The sequence below is a fragment of the Lissotriton vulgaris genome, chromosome 5 (genome assembly GCF_964263255.1).
Source record: "Lissotriton vulgaris chromosome 5, aLisVul1.2, whole genome shotgun sequence".
Taxonomy (NCBI): domain Eukaryota; kingdom Metazoa; phylum Chordata; class Amphibia; order Caudata; family Salamandridae; genus Lissotriton; species Lissotriton vulgaris.
In genome coordinates this window covers 1,043,013,446-1,043,028,330 of record NC_141693.1, presented here as the reverse complement: position 1 = coordinate 1,043,028,330, position 14,885 = coordinate 1,043,013,446, and the positions used below count along the sequence as shown (strand labels likewise).

The 14,885-nt window shown below is 45.8% G+C and overlaps 1 pseudogene; it reads left to right on the top strand.

The window, feature by feature from the left end:
- LOC147711962 (endogenous retrovirus group PABLB member 1 Env polyprotein-like) overlaps positions 1 to 12,556 on the top strand; it is a 35,648-nt pseudogene extending 23,092 nt beyond the window's left edge.
- Positions 12,557 to 14,885: the final 2,329 nt, after the last annotated feature.

The window sequence follows — 14,885 nt, the reverse complement described above, 5'->3', positions numbered from 1 at the left end:
TCCCTGGTATCATCTTCAGAGCGTCAACACGGTCTTCTTCCTTCTGAGCTTCTCCTCATAAAGACTTAGGGGCCCATTAGAATGGCGGACGGATTGCCCCCGCCACCTCAGCAAAATGACCCCCGCCTCATTAGGATGGTTGGGGGGTCCGCGGCGGACGGAAAGTCCGTCCGCCGCATTTCCGCCGGTCACGAAGTCGACCGGCGGAAAAAGTGCTTTACTATGGTGGCGTGTCTGCGAGACACCGCCAACCATATTAGGATGAGGGCAGGAGGGTGCATTTCAGTGGTCTTTCTGTTTAGGGGCCCGTTGCGGGCCCCCAGAATGATGGGGGGTGGGGGCGGCACATGGGGGGTAGCTATAGTACCCCCCTACATGTGCATGCACAACATGGCAGGCACTGCACGGTGCCTGCCACGTTGTGCATGCACATGCACGACAAGCATATTTTAGCATTGTGGCGGGCGGTGCTGAGAGCACCGCCCGTCACAATGTTAAAAGTGTAGGATGTGACCGCCACTTTGGCGGGTGCATCCTAATACCCCCCACGGGGGGGGGTGAGCATAGGTTTTGTAAGTAAAACCATATTATTTTATTGTTAGTTGCACAACACCCTATACTTCACGATGTCCCTTTCAGGCACCATCACACTGTAAAACCTATACCTACTCTTCGTATAAGAGGACAGGTTATTTGGCCTAACATGGGCATAAGGCATTAGCCGTGGTTGTACAGTACATGCTGTGCGCCTCTTTTTCCTTTAGGTGGTGGGTAATAGCTGATAGCACCAGAGGCCATGAACCTCAACAGTGTTTGTTTTATGTGTCAACATGGAGTCTGCTCTTCAGTATATCATGTTGTTACGAGGTCTTAATACCAAACCAATATGGCAGCCTTCATTTTAAGAGATTTGGTAGTTGGTTGCGCTGAACAAAAGAGGAGATGCTTTGGTTCTTCTGAAACCATAGATGGGCTGGCAAAGCACCATCAGACCCACTTCCAAGGGTCCAAGACTGGGGTGGCACAACTTGGTAGGGTAGTACTCACAGATGGCAGAGTCCAGATGCTAGGTTCAAGGTTGTTGGAGCCTTCTGGCCCTGATGCTCTAGTCAAGTGGCCAGGCACCTAGTTCTTGGAGTGACTCCGATGCCCTGGATTCAATAGATACAGGTCCTGTCCTTCAGTCCTTCTCAGCCAGGCAAGAGGGCAACAGCGAAGCAGTCCTACAAGGCAGAAGTACAGCAGAGTTGCAGTCGTTTCAGTAGCAGGCCCTTTTTTATGGTAGAGTCCATGTGTCCAGAAATGTACTGAAGAGTTGGGTCTAAGGCTTCAATATTTATACCTGGTGCCTACGTTGAAATGGAGGAAGATTCTAGAAGTATCCACCCCCTGAGTTGCCAGGCATCCCCTTCTGCCTGTCTTGGACCCTGCCTGTCTAGGGTCATGATAGATTAGTGACAAACCATTTGTGACAGTGCTCAGACAGAGCCTTTGTAATGTGCAAGTGCGATAGGTGACAGCTCCTCCTCCTCGTTAACTCAGTGGCCCATCCTGCCTACACCTATCTTCCCTTTGTCCGACTGTCAGGAAGCAATACACAAAGACCAACTGCCAGCTTCACCTTGTCATGGGACCCAGGATCAGGCTGCAGGTACTAAATGGTTTAGGAGAAGAAAATGGCAACTTTTTAAAAGTGTAAACATGAGGTGACCTGGTATCTTACTTAATTCACAATTACTACCAAACTATATACTTTTGGTGATGGGGTCATTTATTTACCCTGTTTTTTGTATACTTAAATTTCTATTTTTTTCATGAGTAAACTCATATCCTTTTTAGAAAAACATATATAAGACATACACAATTTACACAACATGTATCACAAAAAATCTTGTCATTATCAGACAACATATGTCATTTACCGTCATCGATATGAATCAATATGTCTTACAACTTATAGCACCAGACTTATATCGCATGTGTGTATCACCAAACTTAACACCTTAAGTGCTGCGCCTATTCCAACGGCCGACGGCACCACTACCTCGGGAGTGCTGCCGTTGGCCGTTGGACGTTCCAGCTGCACCTGCGCAATGGAACGTTCAGCACTGGAGCTGGACGTTCCATAGCTGCTAAGGTGTTAATGTACATTGGTATTTCTATCGTCCTAAATTAATCAATACACCTTAATTAATCAATACATATTGCCTATTTTTACAAGACAAACTATTTCAAGTCATAGATTGACATTGCCACATATTGCCTATTTTGGGCAATGTCAATATATGACTTGAAATAGTTTGTCTTGCAAAAATAGGCAATATGTGGCAATGTCAATCTATGACTTGAGACATTTTTAAAGGGCTACTTAAGTGGGTGACACAATCAGTGCTGCGGGCTCCTAGTAACATTCAATTTACAGGTCCTGGGTACAAGCAGTACCATTTTACTAGGAACTTACAGGTAAATTAAATGTGCTAATTGTATATAAGTCAATTCCGTCATGTTTTTACTGCTAAAGCCCAAGCACTTTGGCACTGGTTAGCAGTGGGAGAGTTCGCAGAGTCCTAAAGCCAGCAAAAACAAAGTCAGCAAAACAGGATGGTTGAAGGCAAAAAGTTAGGGGAGAACCAAGCCAAGGATGCCAGTTCTAAAAAAACTACTTAGGTGTCAAACTGCATCAAAAAATTAAATTAAGTCCATCACTCAAGTATCAGTAAGAGATCTTCTTGTGTTGCATACATATATTTATAGAAGTGGGCAGTATTTAGGCTACTTATGGGGTCAGGGTCTGTTGCGCCTGATATTAAAACCAAGCATTAGATGCAAATAGTACTGAAAGTAAGGCAGTCCACACCACAACTCAAACCAATCTATTTGCGTGGTGGAGGTGGTGATGGTGGCGGGGGGGGGGGGCGTTTGAGAAGGATGTGCGAGGGAAAACATAGAAATAACTCAACAATGCAGATGCATGAACATGGATGATCTCCACTGCGCTCTGTACCGTATGTGGTGATTTAGGCCTGTAAGTTTGCACAATTGTGCAAGTAAATTCCATATGTGGTCTGCTGTGTGTGTGTGTAGGTGGGTAAATCAAGTCTAATTACTTGTATAAACTATAGCAGTTCACACATATTAAAGAGCAATTATCAAATTACCCTTGCCAATACGGAAGAAGTGCCTTAAGAATGGAGTCACCGAAATTGGTCTTCCCACCTTGAAACCTCGAGGGAAGTCTCTCTTCAACTCCTTTGCACAGATTTCGGCCGGTGGCAGCATATTATTAGGTTGAGTCTGGGCAGCGCATGTGCTTATCTGTGAGGCAGCTGTATTTAGGTATGGACTTAAAGCTCCTCCCACTCTCTGTCCATATTTTTCATTGGCTTGTGTCAACGTCCACTTTAAACTGTGGCTTTTTATTGGTCAACACTCTTAGTAGTCCCTCCTTAGTACTGCCTTGTCATCCCTTGTTACTTGTGTTGTTACTCGGTAGGCTATAATTACAGCCTCCGAGCACTATTTTCTCAATTAGCTTAGGACACGCTTTCGCCAGTCGCATTTGCTATGCAATAGGTCTCGCGTTTGCAAGAGTTTAAGCTATTGGTATTGGAAATGGCAATGCCTTTTATTTATCTGTTTTAAAAACAACACATAAATAAATGGCATTGTCATGTACAATTCCTTTAGCTTGGACTCTCGTAAATGCGAGATCCATTGCATTAAATGTGTCTTCCAGGTTCCATAATCTTTACTGTGAACACTGAAAGGTTTGGTTCCCCTGCGTTACAATATTGTTTTCCATCCTTTTCAGAAAATTGAACTGGCTCTCTTTCGAGTCAAGATCACAGCTAAGAATTGCCTGTATGACACACAAAGCCTTGCACTTGGGCACACCAAAGTATCTAGCAGATAAACTGGAACAATCAGACGGTGGCAGAGCATCAAGAAGCGCCAGCACCTGGCTACTGAAACTACACAAATTCCGGAAAAAACACACAACCAAACTTTCTCCGGCCTAGCACCCAGAATCTGGAATGCCCTGCCCCCAGAAATTTGAACAAACCCTTTGAACACCTCCTTTAAAAATGAAGTCAAACTGATTTTAATGTACAAATTTCTACCCAACCACCTCACTTAACTTGCTCGACAAACAAAACCTACACTCGATCATCAGGCCCACTGACTTTAACACTCCTAAATCTCCCTGGACCACTAAGACTGTCTGACATCAAATCTGCCCTCCCTACTCCTTACTCTCTCTTTGTAGCTATTTGTATTAAACGTTTACGTGTTGTAACGTTTGTAAAGAGCTCTGATACCCTTCCAGGGTCTAGTACGCGCTTTAGAAAACTTTTCAAATAAAATAAATAAAACAAATTGGCTACTTTTTAGGGCTTGACCTCTGCCAATGCGCTTGCGCATTGAAGATGTCGAGACATATTGGGGCTTAACGAGAGCTTAACCAAACGGGCGATTTGATGCTGTGCCCGTGAAAAAAGCGCATGCACGCATCAAAGTCACCAGCCTCCCTCCCACAAGCTTCCCCCAGCGTGCGCTCTGGCATTTCTCTTCCCCTAATTATTCACTGCCCACGGCCGGCCGGCACATCAAAGGCTTCTGCTCTGGCGTGCTCACCTACGAGCGCGCCAGAATACCCCCCACCCCTCCTGAGGCACAGCCGGGAGACAACGCTGCTCATAGCTCATTTTGCACAAACTTGTTTTTAAAATTGATTGTAACTTGATTTTAAATAGCTGCTTACTTGTGCTCTCCCTGCCTACAAGCATCCCCTGTAGCAGAGCTAGCGCTCAGAGGGAGTGCTCGCGGGAGTCCTGATCAGCCGCCATTGGCCACGAGGAATCAAGGGACACGCCCCCCTTGAGGCCACGCCCCCTTTGGTATATAAATAGCGTGCTGACCTACGAGCGCGCCAGAATACCCCCCATCGCTCCTGAGGCACAGCCGGGAGACAACGCTGCTCATAGCTCATTTTGCACAAACTTGTTTTTAAAATTGATTGTAGCTTGATTTTAAATAGCTGCTTACTTGTGCTCTCCCTGCCTACAAGCATCCCCTGTAGCGGAGCTAGTGCTCGGGGGGAGTGCTTGCGGGAGTCCTGATCAGCCGCCATCGGCCACGAGGAATCGAGGGACATGCCCCCTCGAGGCCACACCCCCTACCTGCCCTATAACAATGTGCATGCACCGGAAGCGCAGCGGGCGCGACGATTGCGCGCCGAAGGCGCGAATAAGGCAAGCTCGTCTGCGCTTGTCCGCGCCGAGTCCGGGCCTAGGGCCAGCCCCCCTGCGCCCCAAGCTACAGACCCTATACACTACAGTGCCGAAACCCTTAACAGTCTTAGGGCTCCCACCAGCAACAGCAGTTGTCACAGATATCAAGCTGGCACCTTGCCTCCGGCCTGTCCCGAATGCCACAACCCCCTCAAACCCAAAACAATTACTAAACCGCTACACGATTTCCGTATGTTCTTACTGAACTGCCGCTCTCTCCCCAAACATACGGCTGAAATTGCGCTTTTAATAGAGGAACATTCACCTGACATTTTGTTCCTAACAGAAACCTGGCTATCCCCTGACGCCGACCCAGCGGCCATTGCTGCCCTTCCATCAGGTTTCCAAATCTCTCGCCAGGACCGCCCTAAAGGAAGAGGAGGAAGCTTGGCTATAATTCATAAAGAACAGCTTCACTGCCGAGTGGTCTCTGAAACCATTCCGGACTGTGAAAGCCTAACTTTTAATATTGAATTTTCACCTAATAAATGCCTCTCTGGCACTCTGATTTACCGACCTCCTGGCCCCCAAGGCAGTTCCACGTCAGCCTACCCTCAAATTTTGCTGAACGTCTCAATTCCACATCCAATTTCATCCTGCTAGGCGATTTTAATTTTCACTTTGACTCATCTTCAGACCACATTGCCACGACCTTAGCAGACGACCTAGCAGCTCTGCTACTTTCCCAACGGGTCACCTCTTCTACCCACGTGAAGGGCCATTTGCTGGATCCAGTTTTCAGCAACTGCCCTGGCCTCCTAACCAGCCCACCCATCCCCCTGCCCTGGACGGACCATTTCTTGATCCCCATTAACCGGACTGTGTCTAAACCCCCTGAACCAACACCTACTACAAGACTCACGAGAGCCTGGTCCCATCTAGCAGTTGACAACTGGATTAACAAACTTGCGGAGAACCCACCACTGATTAAAGACAATCCCGGTCTAGCAAATCGGGCATACGTCAAATGGATCTCCCAATCTCTTGACGTTGTTCTTCCCATAAAGGAAATCATGCTCAAACGCCCCCACAAAACTGCCCCGTGGTACACCGAGATTCTGAGAGACAAGAAACGTCTCTGCAGGAAATCAGAAAGACGCTGGCGAACCGATTATTCAACAGAAAATAAAACACTTTATCGAGAAGCTATCAGCGAATACAAAACTCTGATAAAAGAGGCCCAGGCCAGGCCTCATACTTCTCTGAGGAAATTGTGTTCGCAAAATCTAAACCCAAGGAAATTTTCAAAATCATAAAAAAATTAACAAAACAACCCCCTAGCTTGCTGGTGGACAAGTCCACTACCCACTGTAACAATGTCGCCGAATTTTTTCACCAGAAAATAAACTCCATCTACTCTGCCTTTCCCCTGAATAACCTCACCGCCCTAACCCCTCCCCTCTACCCCACAGACCACCCCTCCAGTCAACAGCTACCCACGCTGTCTCACTTCCCTCCTTTGGATCTTGCCACGCTTGAACTCTTAGCACGGAAAGTCAAATCCGGATCCCCCAATGATCCAGCCCCACCAGACATAATAATGGCAGCCTCGCAGACCACCTTGCCTATCTTAAGGGAGGTCTTCAATACCTCCATCTCTTCGGGCACGGTTCCCACCGTATGGAAACAGGCTATGGTTAGAGCCCTACTGAAAAAGCCTAACCTAGACTCTACGGATCTAAGTAACTACCGCCCCATATCCCTGCTCCCCTGGGCAAGCAAGATCCTGGAGAAATATATAAACCATCAGTTAATAAACTTCCTGGAAGATTACCATCTACTGGACCCCACTCAGACTGGCTTTAGACCTAAACCTGGGACCGAGACCGCTCTCCTCATGGTCACCGAGGAGGCAAGAAAAATCCTAGATCAAGGAGGATCAGTGGCAGTGATCCTCCTTGATCTTAGCGCGGCCTTTGATACGGTCAGCCATGACACCCTGCTGTACCGTATGTCCCAGGTCGGGATTAAGGGCAAAGCGTGGTCCTGGTTTCATCCTTTTTAGAGGACAGATCCTTCCGTGTGTTCGAAGGCGAGTCTGTGTCCACCAGCAGACCTCTGAAATGCGGTGTTCCCCAAGGCTCCTCTCTAAGCCCTGCACTTTTTAACCTGTACATGAGGCCACTGGCCGATGTCGTCCGCCCATTCGGGATTAAGATAATCTCCTATGCGGACGACACGTAGCTGGTGGTCTCCCTGACGCAGGACGCCAATCTACCTGTGCGGGGCGGGCTTAGAGAGTGTCTGGAGGAAGTGAAGACTTGGATGTCCCTATCGTCCTTAAAACTAAATGGGGACAAAACCGAGCTCATGGTCCTAGGCCATCCGGACCTCAGCTTCCCCGTCTCCCTGTGGCCGCCCAGTCTGGGCCCTCCACCAACCCCCAAAAACAGCATTAAAAGCCTTGGTATTTGGATGGACAGATCCCTGTCCTTCAATGTACAAGCCACGAAACTTTCAGCTACTTGCTTCGGCATCATGAGGATGCTCAAGAAAATTTTCTCTCTCCTCCCCATGGAAGCCAAATAAATAGCTGTACAAGGTCTGATTCAATACCGCCTTGATTTTAATAATGTACTTTACCTCGGTGCTCCGGAATCTACTTTGAGAAGGCTCCAAATAGTTCAAAACTGCGCAGCACGCATGTTACTCGACCTTCCCCGCAGACAGTCAGTAAGGACCGGACTAGCAACCCTTCACTGGCTACCGGTGCGCCAGAGAGTTATGTTTAAAGCCATGTGCATAGCTCACCAGTCATTCTGGAACACTGGTCCCAGGATCACGCAGGATCTAATTACCCACTAATTGCCCAACAGAAACCTACGCTCTAATCAGACCTTTCTTGCAATGATCCCGAGAATTAAAAGATCTAGATCTGGAGGTAGGACGTTTTCCTACAATGCTGCCAGGGCCTGGAACGCCCTTCCACTGCACGTAAGAGCTAACTCCAACCTCACGGTCTTCCTCAAACAGCTGAAAACCTTCCTATTTCACCCAGTCTAACTAACTCCCATTCTCTCCACTCTGGGTCCTCCGGGTCGGATCTACGGTATTCCCAGCGCTTGGACGCCTCCGGGCAGCAATTCGTGCTCTATAAATTCACATCCTATCCTATCCTATCCTATCCCGTGCGTCTCGTCACCCTTACTCTCACCTATTCTTCCCTTCTTGCCTCTCCCCTCCCCACCACAGCAATGCCGAGGGCTTGTTTTCACGTGCTGGCTTTGGTTGCACATCCTATTTTACATTTGAAAAGTGTTGACTTCGCTGTCTATAGATTTAGCATTGCTTTGTGTAGTTGTTTGGCTCCATACACATGGAGATTCTCCGTTGTCGTGGATTTTGCTTGGCCTACGGATGTGCTTACATAAGTCTTGTATAGCTCAGTCTTGTTATCGGGCTGTGTTTATATATTTTGTTTGGCTTAATATGCATGTGTAGTTCCTTCTGACTGTACAAGTTTTACATATTTTTCCTTGTCCTAGGTGGATTTTGACCTTTTCCCAATGCCTGCACAAATAGTATAGCTTTAATGTGTGATTCGACTTTGTGCGTTAGAAGTGTGAGTTAGGCCTAGACGGCAATTGCAAAATCTCTTGTTACGAGAAAAAAAATCTTAAAGGGGTTAGAGCCCTGCCATTACTTACCTTTACTTACTACTAGTTGTTTCCCACGTTACTCGTGTTTCCTTTCTTCCTGTTGGTCAGTGCCTCCTCCCTCCAGCTTTCTGCTTGGCTTCACGTCTTTGTTCTTGCTGTAGCGCCTGGCTCAAGTAATGTTTTCGGCATTCAGTGTCCTTCCACTGGCCTTGCACTTGTAATATCCATGTTTTTTTTTCTACTGTCCAGCGTCCACATTCTATTTTGTTGCTTGCCTGTCCCTACCACGACCTCACGTCTGTCGCTGCATGCTTCTTCCCCTTCGTTGCCGACCTGTCTCTCACTACCTAGATCCTGTCACTGCATGCCCCTTCCCCACCCCATTGCTAATTGCCTCCCTCAATCATAGCTTGTTTTATATAGTGCAGAGTCCACTTGAAGGACTTGGAGTGATTTAGATGAGCACCAGTTAAATCAGGCTCCATTTGCTGAATTCTAGACTCCCTCCTCCTTTGCCCAGAGGCGCTGACAACCCTCCGCCATCGCCTGCTCTTTACACTCGCCATGACTCATGAGCACGCTGTGCTTCTAATTCGAGGGGGGAAGGAGGCTGACACCCTGTCCCCAGCAGGCCGCCTCCTCGACAGACTGCGCTGTTTACTGTAGCTACCACTTGTTTTTACTTTTTAGAAACGCTGCAAACAAACAGGACGTGTTTATCCGATATTTTACTTCCTGAGGCGTAAAATCTTCTCCGCAGAAACGCTTCTAATATTCTCACCAAACAATAGTGAGTATAGATACTCCACTGCCCACAACAGAAGAACTGAAATGAGGGATGCGCGGCCCCTCTTATCTCTCCGCTCTCCTTACTCTCACCACTCTCCCCTCCCTCTCTCACCTCCCTCTCACCTCAATCTCCCCTCTCCTCACTATCCTCACTATCTCCACTCTCCCCTCTCACCAATATTCCCTCTCACCACTCTCCTTTCTCTCCCCCTCACCCCCCTCCCTCTTCCCTCTCCTCACTCTCCCCTCTTCTCACTCTCCAATCCCTCTCTCCCCTCCCTCTCTTTCCCCTCTCTCCCCACTCCCCTCTCTCCTCACTACCCTCTCTCTTCACTCCCCTCTCTCCTCACTCCTTTCTCTCCTCTCCATTTCCCCTCTCCTCACTCTCCCCTCACTCAACCCTCTCCTCACTCAACCCTCTCCTCACTCTCCCCTCTCCTTACTCTCTTCTCTCCCCTCTCTTATTCTCTCTCACCTCTCTTCTCCTATCTACTCTCTACCCTCATACCTCTCTCCTCTCGTCCTGCTCCCTTCAGCACCACCACAGCATCACTCAGGGGCACCACAGCATCACCATGCGCCACTACAGCATCACTGAACGCCACAGCATTACTCATCGCCACCACAGCATCACTCAGCACCACCCCAGCATCACTCAGCACCACTCACCATCACCACATCATCACTCAGCATCACCCCAGCATCACTCAGCACCACCACAGCACCACTCATCATCACCACATCATAACTCAGGCTACCCCAGCATCACTCAGCAACACCACATTATCACTCAGCACCACCACATTATCACTCAGCGCCACCCCAGCATCACTCAGCGCCACCCCAGCATCACTCAGTGCCACCCCAGCTTCACTCAGCACCACCACAGCATCACTCAGCGCAACTACAGCATCACTCAGCGCAACCACAGCATCACTCAGTGCAACCACAGTATCACTCAGTGCAACCACAGCATCACTCAGCGCAACCACAGCATCACTCAGCGCAACCACAGCTTCACTCAGCACCACCACAGCATCACTCAGCACCACCACAGCATCACTCAGCACCACCACAGCACCACTCAGCACCACCTCAACATCACTCAGCACCACCCCAGCATCACTCAGCACCACCCCAGTATCACGCAGCACCACCCCAGTATCACGCGGCACCACCACAGCATAACTCAGCACCACCACAGCACCACTCAGCACCATCACAGCACCACTCAACACCACCACAGCATCACTAAGCGCAACCACAGCATCACTCAGTGCCACCCCAGCATCACTCAGCACCACCACAGCATCACTCAGCGCAACCACAGCATCACGCAGCAGCACCACAGCATGACTCAACACCACAACAACACCACTCAGCACTACCACAGCACCACTCAACACCACCACAGCATCACTCAGCGCAACCACAGCATCACACAGCGCAACCACAGCATCCCTCAGCACAACCACAGCATCACTCAGCGCAGCTACAGCATAACTCAGCGCAACCACAGCATCACTCAGCGCAACCACGGCATCACTGGTTCAAATATGTCCTTTCAATGTTTCAAGCTGTTTTCAAGCTTTCACGCTTTATTACAAATCACAAAAAGATGTTAATATTTCACTTCTGTTCTTGGATTTTCGTCACAATAAAAACACTGAACATAATCTTCACAAAAGTTATTTACAAAAGTTTAAGCTATTGCCATTACAAATAAAATAAATTATTTAAGTATTAATTATTTAAAAAAATTATAAGCCATTGTTATTTGTAATATCAATACATCTAAGTCATGTACAAAACATGTTGCATTACAAATGCTATAGGTGTCACATTTGCGAAAGTTATAACTATTGGCATTGTAAATGACAAAGCTATTCATTTAGCTATTTTAAAAAATAACACATAAATTAAAAAAAATCATTTATTAGACCAATAGCTCAAACTTTCCTAATGCGAGCCCTATTGCATTTCCAATGCTTGTTTTTATTGGTTACTGACCACGGCTGATGTTTACAGACTTACTGGCCCACATGCATCAATAGCAGCTTTTGCGATTTCTAAATTGCGAAAAATAGCGATTCGCAATTTAGAAATCGCAAAAGCCTATGCATGATTATTTTTTCATTTTTTATGCAATTCGGTAAAAATCGCTATTGCCCATAGGAATGAATGGGAATTGCGAATTCGCAATTTGAAATCGCAATTCATCAATTCATTTCAAGGGTGGAGAGGGGGGTCTAAATGACCCCTCCTTGCACCCATGAAACGTACTTTTCAGTAGAAGTTACATACACACATGTCCTAAGGACATGTGTGTCTGTAACTTAACAGTTTAAAAATGCATTTTTGTGCATTTTTAAACAATTTCGCAAATTACCACGAGGTTGAACTTCGTGGTAATTTGCACTTCCAATTCAAAAAATCGCACATTTTTGGGAAATGATGCATAGCATTTAAGAAATCGCAAAATTGCGATTTCTTATATGCTATCGCAATTTTAGAAATCGCAAAAAAGTTGCGCTTTCTAAAATAGCATGATGCATCCCAAACAGCACTTTTGGAATCGCAAACGGCCGATTTTAAGGAATCGCACTGTTTGCGACTCCAAAAATGCTTGATGCATGTGGGCCGATGTGTTTTGGCAGGAGGATTACGATCCACTGTGTTTTTTTGTACTACAAAAAGCACAGCATTTGTGATTAGTTAGTGATCCCTGTGGAAAGTGTGTATATTGTGTTTAACATGGATGTCCAGTTTTAAAACTGCATTTCTTTTTTCTATTTTCACTTATTCTATTGTGCATGATTTTCATTGTTTAGTTATATTTCTACTCTACTTACATATCTCTATTTTAGGTTTTACTAAAAGGTTTTCCTTTAACATAACTCAACAATCGTGGCTGGACGTCCCACCTTCATTGTATTCTAACATTTTTATTGTGTGGTGCCTAGAGTCAACTTCTGCACAATGTGATATGAGCTAGGCCTGACCAACAAAACTCAACAGTCAAGGAGGTTTGAAAGGTGAGTTATACTTCACATCCCCAGACCACACAGTACCTAAAGGCAGGTGCGATTTCACAAATCAAGACCTTTGTGTCTGATTCACCAAGAAAGATGTATATCTGAACTTGCGTGTGTAGATAAACAGCTTTCTGGAACTCACAAACGTTCCCAGGAAAAGGCATGGCAAACACACATTTCAATGCTTCTATGTGGGAAGGCCATGTGGCATTCCCAGCTGAATGCTATTCCTGCTGTGCAGAGTTCTTCTTCGCAAAGTACCAGGGAAATAGGATCTGCCTGGGCAAACGGACATATATATATTATTTTATTTAGAAAACCCTTCCCTTACAGTTCTTACAAATCTGTGGACGATTTGTTCACCTCAATTTATAGGGGAGTTACTGAGAACTTGTCTAGAGTAAATATCTGACCCTCTTCGTGGTTATGCGCCTTGATGCCCCTCCGGGCTAAGTTTGCGCAATATAAGTCTTATTCCATTCCATGGTGGAAAGTGGAAGGAGAAGAGTTTGTGAATACCGACAAACAGGCACATTTTGGGGCATTCACAAACTTTCAAGGCTAAGTACTTTTTCGAACACCCACTTCCCACCTTATAAGTGAGTTCTATAAGTGCAGAGTTTTCCTCACATATAAACAGACTTATATGCCTCCCGGGAATCAATTTGTGAATGTATAGCAGGCATAAGTAAGATAACTGTGGATTTATACACATGTATATTGCCAAATTTACCTTTTGTAAAATAATTTAGAATGGGGTTCCACCCAGAAAATGCTCGGGGGAAATAACTTGGCCCCTGGATAAGAAACTGAAAACATAGCTCCTCAAAATGCCTCGGCTTCTTTTCAGGCAGGAAGTCTCCTGGTTGAGATCAGTTTGTAGCGCCATGCTGCAGTGTTCTCTCTTTGCTTGCTCACTTGTATTTTACCACCTACGAGCTTTAGGTTGAGCACGTGCCACTGTTTATTTTGTGTTATGTAGCTATCGGTCATGCTATTTCAAAAGGGACCTGAACTGCACTGACCCTGTTAAATCTCGAAGTAAAAAACATCTGGCGTCTCAGATTCCCTTTTCCAGTTATACTTAAACATGCTTCATAATAAACTACTGGGGCATAACTTTACACTCCCTGTGGTGCCAGAATTTGAGAAATGCCCCACACAATGCAGCATTAAACCTACATTTTTAAAGTTAGAAATGATTCTTTTCTCATTTAACATACATCTTACACCGATGTATCAGAAGCTTGCTTATGAATTAGGCTGTCTCATCTACTAGACTCTTTGGCTAATGCTGGGTCGTGTCAGTGGTAAACACTGGTTTATAATTTGAACCCCGATGGTGTCAAAAAAGCTGAAATCTAAACATAAGGCACAAAAATATCCAGCGCTTTTATCTGTTTCCAGTATCAAGAATAGGTAGCTGATCAGTCCATGAACCATATTTGCGCTGTGGGTCTTGTAATCCAGTCATGTAATGGGTTCAAAGAACATACAAATCCAGAATGTTACGAAAATTCTACCATGAGCAAACCGCACTTGGAACTGGGAAACTAAAGAGTGCTGTACTTCATAACCAAAGCCAAGGTCACTAGGAGTAACTACGTCGATTCATATTGGGGTGTCCAACAAAGATCCACGAGGAAACCATTGAAAACGTAGATGAGTTTCATGTCAAGATTTCTTGTGCAAAAGTTTATCTTATTTGGAGAACCAATCAGTCCTCTAAAAAGTCTTTCTGAAGAACTTGACAACTAATTGTTCTACAATAGTTAAATGGCGATCAAAAAAGTGAAGTCATTCTTCTTCAAATGTATGTTTTATTTTTTATTTGCTGTAATATTATCCCATTGGCTGATTCACAGATGTATTAAACTGGACATTGTGGCGTATGTAAAGTAGTATGCTTGTAGCACTCTTTTGCATACTCTTACATGACATTGTGAATTGTCCCAGAAATATATAAATTAATTAAAATGGGAATATGCAAGTAACAGTCATATGCAATTAGAACAAGTATAAAAGACTGTCAGCCTGATTCATCAACGACCCGTTTTGCGAGTCTATAATAGTGATTCATAAGGAATCGCTATTACAGGCTCGCAAAACGGGATTCATGTATGAATCGGAAAACAAAATGCGATTCCTACATATTCCTTATTTGCGATTAG